The sequence below is a fragment of the Quercus suber genome, unplaced genomic scaffold (assembly GCF_002906115.3).
Source record: "Quercus suber isolate HL8 unplaced genomic scaffold, Cork oak 2.0 scaffold_269, whole genome shotgun sequence".
In the NCBI taxonomy this organism is placed as follows: domain Eukaryota; kingdom Viridiplantae; phylum Streptophyta; class Magnoliopsida; order Fagales; family Fagaceae; genus Quercus; species Quercus suber.
This window is the reverse complement of record NW_027069725.1, coordinates 887,759-893,627: the sequence shown is the minus strand read 5'-3', so window position 1 is coordinate 893,627 and position 5,869 is coordinate 887,759. Positions and strand designations below refer to the sequence as shown.

At 35.0% G+C, this 5,869-nt stretch overlaps 1 non-coding gene across 1 annotated transcript; it reads right to left on the bottom strand.

Annotated features, from left to right (window-relative positions):
* Positions 1-719: 719 nt before the first annotated feature.
* On the bottom strand, positions 720-3,586 carry LOC111992494 (uncharacterized). The gene is made up of 4 exons (XR_010632188.1): positions 3,422-3,586; positions 3,184-3,254; positions 2,385-2,510; positions 720-2,212 (listed from the first exon to the last, which is right to left on the bottom strand). It is a non-coding gene; the product is annotated as an uncharacterized LOC111992494 (transcript).
* Positions 3,587-5,869: the final 2,283 nt, after the last annotated feature.

Genomic DNA, 5,869 nt, shown 5'->3' with positions numbered 1-5,869 from the left:
TTCAACCTATACCAAACAACACCCAAACCTGAGTCACACAACTCAATTCCCACCACACATGAGAACAAAGCCAAAACTAAAGCATCAGCAACAAATCTAGCCTGCCCAAAATGACGAAAGACAAAGGGGAACATGCCAAATCAAATTTAGAATTTTTTAAGAATTAGGGTTAGAATTTAGTGGAAAAAAGGCTTCACAATTGTAAGGAATATAGGATTTCTAACGAGTAAAACCTAAGGTTTGGGTTGCTATTACAGGACTGTGAATTTAAGGACAGAAAAAAAAAAAAAAAAAAAAAAAAAAAAAAAAAAAAAAAAAAAAAAAAAAAAAAAAAAAAAAAAATCTGAGCATGACACCTAGCATTTCCTTGCATCACACCTTTTTTTATAAGAAAATCCTCGCATTACACCTCATAGAAGATTATATCACACAAACCTTAAATTTAGTTTCATAACTTTTGAAAATTTATTCTCCTCTTTTGATTTGGAAAATATTACATCCATAAACATAGATGATTAATACCTATTCCTAATTTCTAATCGAACTTGGACTTCTTCAAAACTTAATAAGAGTTTTTTTTTAATAATTAGAGAGGGTCACATTCAAATCCCTAAGTAAAGAGTCCAATCACAAAGAAAAATCTGCAAAATTAACAAAAGACAACAAGGGGATGGTACCTAAGGCAGTCATCTAATCATACAAGAACTCAAAAAAAAAAAAAAAAAAAAACACGCACACACAATTTGATTACAAAATTAGATTACTCAGCACCATAAAAAAAATCCTCATGTTTACTTCACCCCAAAGATTTCACATAACAGTTGTGGCTTGCTAGGCAATGGAATCATCCTTGCCAATCTTCCAAGAGCTCAATCACAGATTTTGGCATCACCCAAACTGTCCCAAGCAATGCAGAAACAAATGACCAAATATTTGTTGTAAAAAAGAAATGGAACGTAAAATGATTAAGTGATTCCCCACTCCTTTTAACCGGACAACACTAATCAACTTATCAATAAGTGCTGCTTATGGAGATTATCAATTGACAAATTTTTTCCTAAAACTGTAGTCCACAAAAAACACATGCTGCCTTTCAAGGGACCCTAGCACCCTAAATGCTCTTCCATGGAAAAGAGTGGCATGTGAAACCCCTAAAGGAATTATAATAGGAACGAATCTTAAATATCCCACTCTTTGTTGGAATCCATAAAACTCAATCTTCTCCGAGAGATCAAGGCAAGTGCTTATAGAGCAACTCAAAAAAATTCATCACTGATTCTAGTTCTCAATCTTGAAATGGCTGAACAAACGGAGGATTCCAATGCCTAACCTCACCCTTGGATGCACTAAAGCTTCCTTGTCAACAACTAAGGCATAGAAATCTGCGAAAAAATCTTTAACCCGCTCTAGATGTCCAAAACCTCACTCTAGATCCTTCTTGTACGTCAAATTTTAAGAAGTTGAAGGAATCTCATCCCCCACTTATACTCTTCCACAAACTAACACCATAAGGTCCTTTAATCCGCTTCGTTGTCCATCCTCGCTGTTCTTCTCCATATTTCATCTAAATGACTTCTCCAAGATGATTATTTTCCACTACAAAACTCCAAAGCTACTTTCCTGAGAGGACTTGATTAAAGAACTAAGTTTTTGAATACCCAAACCACCCTTGTGGGGTTTTGGTATTTGGAACTCGTTTAGGTGAAATATGGACAACAAACCACCCAAATAGGGTTGATTTTGTGATGAAGGACCATGATAACAACCATAAGCTCCCACAATGAAAACGAGTTACATACATTTGATGCAAAGCATTTGAAGCAAGAAAATTCATATGGCTGAGTACGTCTTGATGAAGCCAAGTGAACAAGTTCCAACTCCAGGCAACACTATCTTTATAACATGTGATCAAACAATTAGGCATATTCTTAATTGATTAGAAGTTGGTTAGACACATGGAATAAATGTTGTGTTAGATGCAGTTTGTGATTATTTTAACATGTAACTAATTCAATTACACACTTGCTTAGGTGTAGTTAGTTAGTTATGATGATGTCATCATAACTTACTCTTTGTGGCATTGTAAAGATAGCTATTGATAATTGAATGAAGAAATTAGTCTTTGTAAATTGTGCTTTGGGTTGAGAAATACCTCCCTGTCACCCGCCACTCATAGAATTCCTGATTTCCTTTGCATGCAACTTTGATGGTTCTACATCAGTATCAACATTCATAAGCAACTGTAAGACATTTGGATAATGTTTCAGAAAAAAATTAATAAATAAAACATGTATATTATCATGCTATGAATCAACAACATTTTCCTCCACAAGAGCATTATCACTAAGTAGTTTTGAATATACATTATCAAAGAGAATACACACCTCCATATGCTCTTGTAGCTTTACTTGAACTAGGCTTCTTTAACAATCGTCTATATCCTTTTTTCTTCCTTTCGTTCTCCTCTGATATTAAGTAGTCGCCATTCTTCGCTAACCTTTAGGGAGAACCTGCTTAGATAAATAAAAATTATTAATTTATCAAAACATAAACCAAATCAAGTTTGGGGAAAAACAAACAGACAAAAAAAGACCTTGTTGTCTAAATCAATTGAAAAATTCAATGTATTGGGCTAGGGTTTGTTCGGGCCGTATAAGTACGTTGAAAACCCTTATTTTTATTTTTATATAGTGGAATTCTAGAAAGTACAGACACGGACACAAACACGGGTACGTCATGGCAGCACAAGCAATTTTTGAAAAATTATAATATGGCAGATATGAAACCGGTATTACTCAGGTATGGCACCTGTACGACAGCCCAAATGAAGTGTCTGTGTCGTACCGGTGTGATACCTGCGGATGTAGGCACAGTACCAAGCCACATAAATTGTTCTGCTCTTTTTTCTTCCCATTTCCACTAAAATATCCTAGATCAGAAATCTTCAACGTACAGTCTAATCATTTTCCCCAATAATATAGAAGCCATCTTAAATACTGTGTAACAAGCTCAAGCACTTCCTTCCAAACTCCGAAGGGGTAACTTCACCATTAATGAGTGCAAACTATTACTATAGATGGATGAGAAGACTAATCTAACCATTAATGATAGAGTACAATTTTATTTTTTATTTTTTATATAGGTATTAATGAGAGAGTACTATACATGGATAAGAAGACTAACCTTATACAATTAGAGTAATGATCAGCAGTCTAAAAGATATTGAACTTCCAGCTACCACTACCAAGCGTTGACTTCAAAAAAAAAAAAAAAAAGTAAAGATGAGCAACCAAATTTAATTTTACTTATATAATCAGAATTGAATTCCCAAATTTGTCATACAGAGTTAAGAAACCATATCAGCTAGCTAACCTTAAATAGGAGTAGAGTTTGTGCTGTACAGAGTGATAAGAAGTCTAACCTTAAACAAAGTATTCGGTGTTGCAGCGTGAAGCAACCACCCAGACGGAGATGGCGATTTTGAACTTCTTGCTCAGAGACTCAGAGTAACTAACGTTCACTTCAAACAAAACAAAAGATAAAGTGAGCAACCAAATTTTATCTTACGAGTATATGGCTGCAACTGGCAAACGTGTCGGTCGGTCAGATTTGGGAAAAATTGCAAACTAATAGCAATCTTTAAACAATTTCGCTAGGTAGCATTGTTTTCAAACTATTTAGGAAACTAACATCTCAATTGTGTAAAGTTCATTTTGGTGTGCTAAATCGAGTATAAACAACTCGATTTCAAGTAGTTGATATTTCTTCCAAAAACCCAAACCCAAACCTAAACCCTTAAAACAACGATCTTAGAATCGAACCAGAAAAACCCAAACCCAAAAATCGCTACCTCGGCCCTAGGTTTGACAATCTCAGCATTGGAGCTGCTTGAGTTTAACAATCTTAGCTTGGGTTTGACGATCTTGGCACCAGAGTGGCTTGGGTTTGACGATCTTGGCACCGAAGCTTGGATTTGTTGATCTTAGCACCAAAGGTTTGTTGATCTGGGTTGTGTTTTCTAGTTTGTTCTCTGGGTTTTTTTTTTTCGATTCATTTTCTATGTTGTGTTCTTTGGTTAGTCTGCGGTGGGAAATGGGTTTGAAGAAACTCAAGTCGTCTAGACTTGATTTCCACATCGAACTCGATTATAAACGACTCAATTTGCTACAACGATCTCGAGCCTTAAAGACTTGAGATGCTAGTTTTCTAAAAAGTTTAGAAACATTGCTAACTAACAAAATTGTTTAAGGAATGGTGTTAGTTTGCAATTTTTCCCATCAGATTTGGATGGAAACTAAACGCGTGGTAAAACTTAGGGTTTTTTTTTTCAAAATAACATTAATTTTCATAGAATTTTGTTAGTTAGCACATTTTCAAAACTATTTAGGAAACTGACATATTGAGTGCAACATACTGGATTTTGGAGTGCTGAAATCTAGTCAATTGAACTTAATTTCTTAGCCATACTCTCTCTGTCTCTCACTCTCTCACGTTTGTTGGAAACTTTAAGAGAGAAACATCAAGAAGCAAGAAGCGAGTTCCCTCAACAAACCCAACAAACATCAAGAATCTCTTACCCAAAGACCTAGAGAGAATCAAGAAACCCACCCAAAGATCCAGAGAGAAAACATTAACAAACCCTGTCGTTGTCGCTTGGAGCCTTCACCACTTGGGTTCAATCACCGCCGCCTCCTTTGCTGTCACCGTCTCTCTGGTTTGTTTTTTTAGTCTTCATGGTTTGAGTTTTGTTCTTCGTGGTTGGGTTTCAAGGTTTCTGGGTGTTTGGGTTTTGTTCTTCATTATTTCTAGGTTACAAGATAGAAGATTGTGGGTTTCTGTTTGGGTTTCAAGATTTCTGGGTGTTCGGGTTTTGTTCTTCGTGATTTTTGGGTTTCAAGGTAGAAGGTTGTGGGTTTCTGTTTGGGTTTCAAGGTTTCTGGGTGTTTGGGTTTTGTTCTTCGTGATTTTTGGGTTTCAAGGTAGAAGGTTGTGAGTGAGAGAAGGAGTGTCACCTCTCTGGTTTGTTTTTTCTATCTTTGTAGTTTGGGTTTGTTCTTTATGGTTGGGTTTCAAGGTTTTTGGGTGTTTGGGTTTTGTTTTTCGTGGTTTGGGTTTTGTTCTTCATGATTTCTGGGTTTCAAGGTAGAAGGTTGTGGGTTTCTATTTGGGTTCAAGGTTTTTGGGTGTTTGGGTTTTGTTCTTCGTGATTTCTAGGTAGAAGGTTGTAAGTGAGAGACAGAGTGTAACAGAAAGGGCATGGATAAGAAATCGAGTCTACAAGGCTCAATCTCAATTTAAATGACAAACTCGATTTTGAAATTAAGGGCTAAATGAGTCTATTATATCAAGATGTTAGTTTCCTAAATAGTTTTGAAAACGTGCTAATTAAAAAAATTGTTTGAAAATTAATGTTATTTTGAAAAAAAATCCGTAAAACTTATAATTGCAGATCAGGTCAATCCGAGACAGCCATGTCAGTTGTCACCTACTTTTCTTTCTGTTTTTTTTTTTTTTCAACTTGGACCTCTAATTTTTTTCCCTCCCCATTATTATACATTGACTATTGAATACTATTTATTGCATACTCACCACAACACACTATCATATGGATAGAAATCGTGTTTTCAAAAAAAAATTGTAATACCATTTCGTAATTTCAAAGGGAGTATGTAACAAGATTCTAGTTTACTACTTTAATGTTATGTTTGGTTCGGGTGAAAATAGAAATAATGGAAAATGAGAGAGAAAAAAAATATATATATATATATATATATAAATGTTATGTTTGGTTCGGGTGAAAATAGAAATAATGGAAAATGAGAGAGAAAAAAAAAAATATATATATATATATATATAGAAGCCGTTTGGT